We start from the raw sequence: 11993 nt of genomic DNA on the forward strand, positions 1-11993 counted from the left end.
AAAGCCTCCAAGAAATTTGGGATTGTTAAATGACCAGACCTAAGAATAATTGGTGCTACTTAGGCAGAAGAAAAATCTAAAAGTTTGGAAAAGTTATTTGAAGGAATAATTGAGGAAAAGCTATCTGGCCTTGCTAAGAGATCTAGACATCCAAATACAAGAAGCTCAAAAAACACCCAGGAAATTCATCACAAAAACATCTTCACCTAGGCACACAGTCATCAAGTTATCTAAAGTCAAGATGAAGGAGAAAAATCTTGAGGTCTCTGGGATAAAAGCATCACGTGACCTATAAAGGAAAACCTATGAGATTAACAGCTGATTTCTCAGCCAAAACCTTACAAGGCAGAAGGGATTGGGGTCCTATCTTTAGCCCCCTTACATAAAATAACTGTTAGCCAAGAATTTTGTATCTAGCAAAACTAAGCTTCATAAATGAAAGAGAAATAAAGTCTTTTTCAGACAAACAAATGCTGAGACAATTTGCCACTACCAAACCAGAACTACACAAAATGTTCAATAGAGTTCTAAATTCTGAAGCAAAACCTCGAAATACATCACAAATAGAGCATCCTTAAAGCATAAATCTCACAGGGCCTATATAACAATAACACAATGAAAAAAAGTATTTGGGCTACAGCTAACATTATGAATAGAACAGTACCTCACCTCTCATTACTAACATTGAATGTAAATGACCTAAATGGTCCAGTGAAAGATACAGATTGGAAGAATGGATAAAATTAACCAACCAAGTAACTGATGTCTTCAAGAGATTTACCTAACACGTAAGGACTCACATAAACTTAAGGCAAAGGAGTGGAAAAAGATATTCCACACAAATGGAAACTGAAAGTGAGCAAGGGTAGCTATTCTTATATCAGAGAAGACAGACTTTAAAGCAACAAGAGTTTAAAAAGACAAAGAAGAACATTATATAATGATAAAGGAATTAGTCTAATAAGGAAATATCACAATCCTAAATACATATGCACCTAACACTGGAGCTCCCAAATTCATAAAACGATGACTACTAGACCTAAGAAATGCAATAGACAGCAACACAATAATAGTGGGGGACTTCAGTACTCCACTGACAAACTTAGAGAGGTCATCAAGACAGAAAGTTGACAAAGAAACAATAGACTTAAACTGTACCCTGTAACAAACGGACTTAACAGATATTTATAGAACATTCTACCCAACATCTGCAGAATATACATTTTTTTCATCAGTACATGGAACATTCTCCAAGATAGACCATATGATAGCCACAAAACAAGTCTCAATAAATTCAAGAAACTAAAAATCATATCAAGTATCATCTCAGCCCACAGAGGAATAAAACTGGAAATCTACTCCAAAAGAAACCCTCAAAACTATACAAATACATGAAAATTAAATAACCTGCTCTTGAATGATCTTTGGGTTAACAATGAAATCAAGACGGAAATTTAAAAATTCTTTGAACTGAATTATAATAGCGACACAACCAATCAAAACCTCTGGGATACAGCAAAAGCGGTGTTAAGAGGAAAGTTCATAGCATTAAATACCTACATCAAAAAGTCTGAAAGAGCACAAATAGACAACCTGAGCTCACACCTCAAGAAACCAGAGAAACAAAACAAACCCAACCCAAACCCAGCAGAAGAAAAGAAATAACAAAGATCAGAGCAGAACTAAATGAAATTGAAATAAAAATAATATAAAAGATAAATGAAACAAAAAGCTGGTTCTTTGAAAAGATAAACAAAATTAATAGACCATTAGCAAGATTAACCAAGAAAAGAAGGGAGAAGATATAAATAAGCTCAATAAGAAACAAAATGGGAGCTTTTACAACTGATACCACAGAAATACAAATGATCATTCAAGGCTACTATAAATACTTCTACATGCACAACTAGAACATTTAGACGAGATGGAAAAAATCCTGGAAATAAACAACTCTCCGACATTAAATCAGGAAGAAATAGAAACTCTGAACAGACCAATAACAACTAGCAAGATTGAAGCAGTATTTTTAAAAATGCCAACAAAAAAAGGTCCAGGATCTAATGGATTCACAACTGAATTCTACCAGACCTTTAAAGAAGATTTTTACCAATCCTACTGAAAATATTCCAAAAGATAGAGAAAGAGGGAATCCTCCCTAACTCACTCTATGAAGCCAGTATCACCCTAATACCAAAACCAGGAAAGGACATAACAAAAAAAAAAAAAGAAAGAAATATCCCTGATGAACACAGATGCAAAAATCCTCAACGATATACTAGCTAACTGAATCTAACAGCATATCAAAAAGATAATACATCAGGATCTAGTGGGTTTCATCCCAGGGGTGCAGGGATGGTTTAACATATGCAAGTCAATACCTGTGATACATCACATAAACTGAATTAAAAATAAAATTCATATGATCATCTCAATAGATGCAAAAAAAAGCAATTGACAAAATCAAATGCTTTTTGATTTGGGGGATTTGGGGGGAAGGGTGGGAGTGGGGTAAGGGATAAAAGACTGCGCATTGGACATAGTGTACACTGCTTGGGTGACAAGTGCACCAAAGTCTCAGAAATCACCACTAAAGAACTTTTCCATGTAACCAAAAACTGCCTGTTTCCCAAAAACTATTGAAATATATGTATATATCTTAAGTTGCACATCCCTACTTCCTACTCTGTCCCTCCCTCCCATGACATGGTTTCTCTGGGGCCCTTGCCCATTTCTTCTTTTAAATCTATTGTAGTTCCAGGATATAGGAATGTTTTGCCCTAGAAGGAAAAAGATTGTCTTTGTATAGAAGTGTTCGTTCCTCTTTTAGAATTTAAAATTATATATTTATTATAGAAAAAAACAAAGATGTGGTTTACACAGTGTAATTACTCACCAGGCACCATCTTCTCTTTGTATGAGCTTTTTATTCAGTGAATTACTGCTCTCAAACAAAAACAATGTCATATTCGTCTTTCAATCCTCTGCAACTAACAAACTGCCCGCACATAACCATCCAATATATTTGCCTTAATAAAATTTAAGACACTTCAAGTGAACTTCTAGAAACCCTGCCACTCTTGATTAATTGCATAATAAACACACCTCTAGTTCAAGATCTGCAAATGAATTAAAGTCCAGCTATTTGACTAGAACAAAATGGTTTTGTGGATGCAATGTGGAACTTCTGTTCCCCAGTAATTTCTCTTTGGCATAATATACATCACTTTGCAGCATAATATCATTTTCAGTATTTTTCTCATTTACAAAATCAAAGGACCTAATCCAGGAATTATATTTTCATTCCGACTCACAAAACATTACAATAGAGGTATGTTTTCCTTTTAAAACCTATTTTTTAAAAAACTCTGTTGTTCATTAAAATATTAGCTATTAATAATAATAAATATTTCAACTAGACATCTTGTACCTTGGACACTTTTCAAAGCACTTCCAAAATATACGACATTATCGTCAGCCATCCTTGTGGGATAGGTATCATTCTTTTGTTTGTTTGTTTGTTTGTTTTTTGAGATGGAGTTTCACTCTGTCACCCAGGCTTGAGTGAAGTGGCACGATCTCAGCTCACTGCAATGTCTGTCCCCACCCCCAACCCCCACCTCCCCACGCCGGGTTCAAGAGATTCTCCCACCTCAGCCTCTTGAGTAGCTGGGATTACAGGCATGTGCTACCATGCCCGGCTAATTTTCGTATGTTTAGTAGCGATGGGGTTTCACCATGTTGGCCAAGCCGGTCTCAAACTCCTGACCTCACGTGATCCACCTGCCTCAGCCTCCCCAAGTGCTGGGATTACAGGCATGAGCCACCACATCCAGCCTAGGTATCATTCTTTAGTCTTTCATTCTTTTTTAGAGAGAAATCATAAAACTGCCTCTTTCTAAAACACGTACATTTTTTTAAAAAATAAAACTCCCTACTTAAGGAATATCCCTGTAACCCACAGTTGTCACATTCCAAACTCTCTTGTCCTTTCTTGGCCTAAGGGCAACCCTAAAGAGAGCTGTATCTCTGAGACCAAGGCTATTCTGTACCCAAAGATTTGGGAGCAGCTTAGCCAGTCCCACAGGAACCCAAATAGTAATCCTTCATTTGTGCAACAAGTTTATGCAGGTCCCAGACACCACACTCCATCTTATACAACTTTAACAATGAAATTATGGTAAACTTTGAGTTTCCATAAACCATGGCTCTTTTCAAGATACACCAAGCAAATTCTCAAGGTGATAAGCTATGTGACAAAGCTGCCAAGTATGGCAGCCTGCAGTGACCCCTTCTGCTGCTTAGTCCCAGCCTTTGAAATGGCTAACTACAACAAAGACCCCAAAATAAAGGTGCTTGACCCTTCCTCCGGAAAGTGATGTAGTGGTGTTGGTATAAACAGAAAAAAGATTGCAACCAGGAGTAACTTTACTTCCTACATGACATAATTTCATTCGAGAAATATATATTGCATCCCCTCCATGTAACAGGCATGAATAATTTTTAAATATTTAATTTTAAGTTAATTAAACTCCTTTGCATCTTGACTTATAGAATAACATATTTCTGAGAACCAAAGGAGAGTGAAGTTTGCTCATCTCAGGTAAGCATCCAGCCTGTATTACAGATTGAAGTATCAGCTTTCAAATTTTTTATTGTTTCTACTCCTCCTTCTTCTTCTTGTTTCTACTTCTTCTTTCTCATCTTAGATAATCAACTTAACTAAATCCTTGGGCCAAAACTCTCCCATGCAACTTCCATCAGTTGCAGTGTCTGTTATTTTCATCTGCCCAGTGTATTATAACCTGACACTGTTAATTTATTTCATTAAAGCTCCCACATTTCTCTTTAAATGTAACCAGTTTTGAAACTCGTTTGAAAATACTTTGAAATGAAATTGTATACGTACTTATTGACAGTGATAAGGTGATAATAGCCACAATAAATCCCAGGTTCATATCTAAATGCCAATGAAAATATTCTCAGGGGCATGTGTTAAATTAAACCATGTTTCATCAGGCGGACTTCTGCCAATTACATGTCGTAGTTTTGTTGACAAGAAGAAATTGCAAATAGCTCTTAAAGAAAATTATTTGCAGAGGTTGAATTGTTAAATGCAGAATTGTAAATAGCATGTGTTATGTTTTGGATGTTAAAAGGAAAAAAGTTTCATATATAAATCAAAAAATATATAGAATAGTTTTTTTCCCGGAATTTGTTTCGATATTTATTTACCAAAAAGTAGTAATTTTAAAATGGTATTTGCCTGAACTCATTACATAGTTACCTTTAGAAAAAAATCAAGTAATCAAATGTAGAAGGCAGAGGAAAAGAAATAAAGCACAACATAAAAAGAATCCAATTAATTCATAACAGGAAGTGAAAGTTGACAATCATTACTCTTGCCAAATTGTTTCCCAGACAGGATCTCAAATCAACTGTAAGTTGACATTAAAGTCAACAAGATTTTATCCTGAAACTTGTACTTCTTATATTTGTGCCAGTTCTAATGATCATCAGAAATTTTCTCCAAGAATTATTGCATAGTATGGCACAGCCAATCTGTAATTATATAATATGTTCATATATTTATGTTTACATGTTCAATCAAAAATATATATTTACTCTATACTTCCTAAGAGGTTGGCACTGGGCTGGATGCTAGAGTTACATCTGAAGGCAAAACAGACACCATCTCTGCCCTAACGGATCTTTTAATCTAGTGGTGCAGTTAGGCATTAATCTCACAAATATATCATTGGAACTGCACTTAAGGAGCACGAGGTAAGTTTCGGGGTATTATCAAAATGTGTACCCAATGGGACTTGATCTGAAATGAGAGAGTGAACAAAGGCTGTCTTCTGGTTTCCAGGGAGATCAAACAGAAGAAGGCAAACGAAGTCCTAGTGGCTTGTCTTGTTTTATTTGTTAATGATCTGACTTCCTGGCAGATTGAATTTGCTAGATTCAGTGGTATATTATGCTGTACCTATCCCGGAGGGAGAAAAATATTTTAGCCTCAAGGTGCTCTCTTGACCTCTGTGCAAAATTATGCCATGGTCCTGGTCTCTTCCTTGAGCCAAAATCATGCTAAGTCCCTGTTTTTAATATGCCGATCACATTATAAAACAGGGTTAAACCAAATGAGAAAAGTAGACATTGTAAAAATGCCTCTTGTTTTGTGTAATAAAATATTTATATGATAAATAATCTTGTTTTGAGAAAGTACATCAAAGAGAGACATAATTCACAGATAGCATAGATTTACATATTGCAGAAACAGCATTATTAATGTTACCCATCAAAAGGATGGAATCTTTTTTGTCATAGATCTACGTGCCAAAGTAAAAGCATTTAAATATTCAAAGATTTCCAATTCTGCTAAACAGTATTTAGAAGTTTAAAGATAAGCTTTCTGAAGTTTAAAGACAAACTTATCTTTGTAAAAAGACAGAAGACTAATTCACCCTGAAATTTTCTGCATTTGTGAACTGAACCATGCGAATTTGAAAGTTTAAATATTTTAGACATCAGAGATGAACCAATATATTTAACTTCCCTTGGCATATACTTTCTGATGATTACTAAGCAATATTGATAGCCAGTGCATAGCTACGTGTCCATTCAGAGAAGCATTTTGCCTGGATGGTCTGATGGGCTTAGGCTTGAGGGAATATCAGCACTTTCCTGGTTCCCTTAGTTCCCTGGTCCAGTTCTTCTCCCCTTTTCTGTTTCAGAGTCTTTGCCGGTTCCCACATCTTTTCACCTTCCTCCTAATAGGCTCTGAGAGTGTGGACTCAACTTCCGGCTAAGACAGGCATCATCAGCCTCCATTCCTGAACGTAAAGAAAAAGGGCTAGAGCTTATTTCTCCTTTCCAAGCACAAAGCAAAAAAATATGGAAAAATTAGGGAACCTCTTGCAACATGCAGACTATGCTAATGTAGATTTCAAAATTCTGGATAAAAAATAGTATCACAATAATATCATATAGCTTAGATGAAAAGAAATCTTCAATTGACCAGAAAACATAAGTGAACTCAAAACCAGGATGAAAAACATGATGATGTTTGGGGGTTGAGGAAATCATTAAAAAATAGGTCACGGTTTTCCCTGATATTTGTCTTAAATTTCAGTTATTTTCATGCCAATCAGTATTTTCTTTTTTTTTCTTTTTTTTTTTTTTTTTTGAGATGGAGTCTTGCTCTGTCACCCAGGCTGGAGGGCAGTGGCGTAATCTCAGCTCACTGCAACTTTCGCCTCCCTGGTTCAAGCAATTCTCCTGCCTCAGCCTCCGGAGTAGCTGAGACTACAGGCGCACACCACTACACCTGGCTAATTTTTTGTATTTTAGTAAAAACAAGGTTTCACCATGTTGCCTAGGCTGGTCTCAAACTCCTTAGCTCAGGCAATCCAACCGCCTAGGCCTCCCAATGTGCTAGGATTATAAGCGTGAGACACTGCACCCAGCCTCCAATCAGTATTTTCTATTCTTACAACAAAAACTATTTTTATTTTATGTATACAAATAATTTTTAAAACATATATTTTTGCTACTTTGCATGAGAAATGTATTAATTTTTGCTCTTCTTAAATCTTTTGTAAGAGTTAATTAGAAGAAACATGATTCTCAAAAGAGAGATCTTGTAAAGATTTTTTATGTAACTAATGTCATTAACTGTTATGCTTGGAAGAAGACATACTTTAATAATCATTAGAACCATACAAAAATAAATTAAAATCCACAGGTTCCAATTTCTATGGACTTGACTATAACCCTGGGAAATTCACTTGATATTTCTCTGTCTCAGTTTAGTCACTTGCAAAATCAATTTAGTAATATTCTTAATTTACTTTTAGTGTCAGTTGGAGACTTAATTAATGTTGATAAACTAATTTTCCTTGGTTAAAAGACTAGATAATTATGCATTACTTGGTATTCTTAATTTTGAAAGTATTGTAATATGTTTAAGTGATTAAGCCTGCAAATTTTTCATTGACCTTTATTTGAATTTGATTAATTACAGTATGTTTTAATTTTTAAAGCATATATATGGTTTTTCAAAGTGAGAAAACCTTTGGCATTTAATAAAGCCAAACTACACCAAACATTGTCTCCTTACTTTAAAACTCTGTGTTTATTTTTACATTTCTTACATTGCTTTTGCTTATAATCATACTCAAAGCAAGTATATCTAAACTACGAATGTTCATTTTCAGTTAAAAATATGTATAAGTAGATTTTGAATGAGCTTTAAATGCTGGTTTCATTTATCTTATTTCTTCAAACATGGTGTGATTGTGTATATATTTGTGTGTGTGTATGTGTGTGTGGTAGGATCGGGAAATGAGGTATGAGCTCAACATATATGTGTGTTAGAAGTAAGCCTCATTACAAATTTGTAATTGATATAAGTAGATCAAGGTGAACCAAAATAGAACTTGGATGTTTAAGAATCAGAATATATATTTCCTTATCATACCTTTTCTTCTAAAGATTTAACAGAAAAATAATTTTTGTCTGAGTTTTATCACAATGCCACTTTTTCTTAATATTCTAGCCTTCATTTTGCCTAATGCATTTTCTTCACTTCCTTTCTGTCCCCAAATGATAGGAGCTTCTTCTGAGAAAAGGTAATGTGGGGAAAACTGCCCTAAAATTAGCTATATGCAAGAGATGACAGAAAATATCAGCACAAATAAAGAGATAATAGGAGACCGAGGGGAAGCATGTCAGGGTCGGCGGTCTGGAGCATCTCCCTGCCTTTTTCATAAAGAAAGGCAGAAACTGTCAGTCCACTAATAATAATTTTTAGAAGATTTTGGTGTTCCAGGAATGGTGCTCAGGGACATTTGCAAATTCTGCCTTCACTAACTGAAGAGCTGCTTTTTCACAGACTTCACACACGTTCCACGGGTGAGGACAGCCTGTGTCTCCAGCTTGGTCTATTTAAGAGCATCTGTGCTCATTATTGGCCCAGTCCCTCTGTTCATTTCCTTAGCCATTAACCTAGCTACATGTCCTTTCTCATTAAATCTCTCATCAAAACATTTGTTGGTGCTCTGGGGGAAATATAAAGTTTGGTCGGGCCTCAATTATCCACATAAAGGCTCTGTGTTGTACGTTGCCCTTTTATTCCTCCTCCATTAAATCAAAGGGCGAGGGAGGAAGAGTTGTATGATATAATGCTGGAAAGATGTGTTGGAGTCAGATTACAGAAAGCCCCAAACGTTGTACTAAGGAATTTTGTACTTTATGAAGAATAGCAATGAGAAGCTATGGGAGGTGTTTGAGCAGTAGAGTGTAATATTTTAATTATACTTAGAGAAAATACTTAGAACACATTAAAAGAAGGGAGGATGAAGCCAGGAAAATATTTAGGTTATTTTAATCAGTGAAGCAGTGATGAGAGTATAAACCAAAATAACACTACCGGAGATGGAAAGAACAGGGCAGATGAAAGGGATTTCAGAGGAAGAGGCTGGGAGAGTCAGAGATTATGCCAAATCTTCGAAATGAAGGATGAGGAGGATTGGGGTGACAACACAGAAGGAAGATCATGGGCATGTGGAGGTTTTACAAGCCAGTGAATCAGTCAAGTGAGACTAGACAGGGAAGGCATTGTGAATGAGGGTGAGAGACTCCACAGGAAAGCTCAGTGAGGTCGAGGGAGGGTGAAAGAGCCAAGGAGAAAATATAGAGGAGAGCAGAGGGTGGAGGAGGGAATAGAAACCTCACCATAAGAGCAGGTGAAGGTGAGTGTGGAGAGGACAAGGTCAAAGAAAGAAAGGAGTTCAAGAAGAAGAGTTCAGTAGTCTCCAAGATGGCTGAGAGATCAAGAAGGATGAGTGTGAAGAAGAGGCCACAGGATTTACCCCACAAAGAGTAAGGGTACAGTCTTGACTAGCTGGACAGATAATCCAACTTTCAATTTTCCATGTTGCTGCTCCTCTCTCTGGCACGAAAAATTGCAAGTTGACTCTAAGACACACCCAACACTGTTGCATATCATTATGGTCTCTTCCCTTTTATTTTTAGCCTATTGTCTTGCCTGTCCAATGCGCATTGTAAAACCTATGTCTGAGAACCTCACCAACTCTCAAGCTCGACGACATGCTGGGAACCTGGTGTCTAGATGACATGAAGTGTGCATTGCAAAATTAACTCATTTTCTGCATACAATCCATGGTGGTTGTAATTCCAGCCCTATAGAGGAGTAAGTAAAATATTTCTTTTCAAAACAAGACTTTGATTTCCAGAAAATACTCTTTATTTTAAATGCGCAAGCACTTTTCTAGGAGTAAATGCCAAGTGATCTATTCGGAAGTGACCTTTACTTCAAATAAGAGAGTAGTCTCTTTTCATCCATCTTCATCTGCAGTAAGTGTCATTGTCCATCATGCCATTGCTGTCTGCTTTGTTACCTAAGTGGAAACATGCACTGAAAACACAGAAGGGCAGCCTGCAGCCTTTGTGATGTGGAATTCAGAACTCACTTGTCCTCTCACAAAGAAAATGGCCACCATTTGCCCAGCTTGTATTAGAGCCAGCTCTATGACTCTACTTTGTGGTTGGCATAATACTTCGCTCCAAGTGAGTAGAGTGCCAGGTGTCAATGTGATGTGTTTTATTATCAGAAGTAGATTTAAAGGGGCTGCAATGAGGGTTAAGTTTGCATGGGCCCTTTCCATGTCACATATTATAAAATTTGCAAAAGGAACTATTTTCACAGTAATCAACTATAAGCACTCTTTCCACCATGACTTTGAGACACCATTCAATCCAAATCCAATCACACTTTCCCACCTGTCTATTGGTGTTGGGGCCATGGGCATTTTTGGAATCCAGCAAAGAGAAACTTAATTTGAGAATCATTTAGTTTGAGATATCACTTCCAAGTTATTGCTAACTATTCTGGTGAAAGAATGGCCTCAAGAAATCCTCCCATCACCCACTCTTGTGCCAACTCCCCTAACGACACAACAGAAAGCCAGGCCAGAGGTCGTACCACATTGCAGACCCATCTTGGAGAGCCTGGCTCCAGAAGCATGCAGGTGGTACCAGGCCTGTCTGTAAAACAAATCTTGTGGTTCACACTGGAAGAAAGAAGCTTGACAGTGGTTTTCCCAAACTTAACAATCCTAAAAGCGTATGTGACATGAAAATAATGAATTGTGATGCTGAAACAAACTTTTCTAATCTGTCAATGGTAAAAAAAAAAAAAAAAAGAGAGAGAGAGAGAGAAAGGAAGAAAGGAAGGAAGGAGGGAAAGAAGGAAGGAGAAAGGAAGAAAGGAAGGAAGGAGGGAAAGAAGGAAGGAGAAAGAAAGAAGGATGGAAGGAAGGAAGGAAGGAAGGAAGGAAGGAAGGAAGGAAGGAAGGAAGGAAGGAAGGAGAAAGAAAGAGAAAGAAGGAAGGAAGGAAGGAAGGAAGAAAGGAAGGAAGAAAGGAAGGAAGGAAGGAAGGAAAGAGAGAGAGGAAGAAAAAGAAAGAAAGAAAGAAAGAAAGAAAGAAAGAAAGAAAGAAAGAAAGAAAGAAAGAGAGAGAGAGAAAGAAATTTTAATCAGCATGCTAAAAAGAAAGACTGAATTATCTTTCCAGGGTATTGAAAAAGATATTACAAAGTAGTCATCATATAAATAGTAGTCAAAAAATACGTAGAAAAAAAGTAAGACAAGTCAAAGAGGTGAATCCATCAGTTCATAAAAATATATTATTTACATTACTTTTCTGTATTTTATTACACTGATAGGTCCAGCTCCTTGAGTGTGCAACCTACGCAGTTGCAAAGGGCCCCACACTTAGAAGGGACCCAAGCTTAGTTTAATGTTCCGCTGTTGCCATCTTGAAATTCTTAATACTTTTTGAACAAGGGGACCCACAGTTTCATTTTACACTGGGCCCTGTAAATAAGGTAGCTGGTTCTGACAACAGTCTCTCCAGTGGTGTTAAGAATAGAAAAGAACCAGGAGGCCAGGTGTGGTGGCTTACACCTGT

This window comes from Macaca mulatta, chromosome 4, assembly GCF_049350105.2.
Source record: "Macaca mulatta isolate MMU2019108-1 chromosome 4, T2T-MMU8v2.0, whole genome shotgun sequence".
Classification (NCBI taxonomy): Eukaryota; Metazoa; Chordata; class Mammalia; order Primates; family Cercopithecidae; genus Macaca; species Macaca mulatta.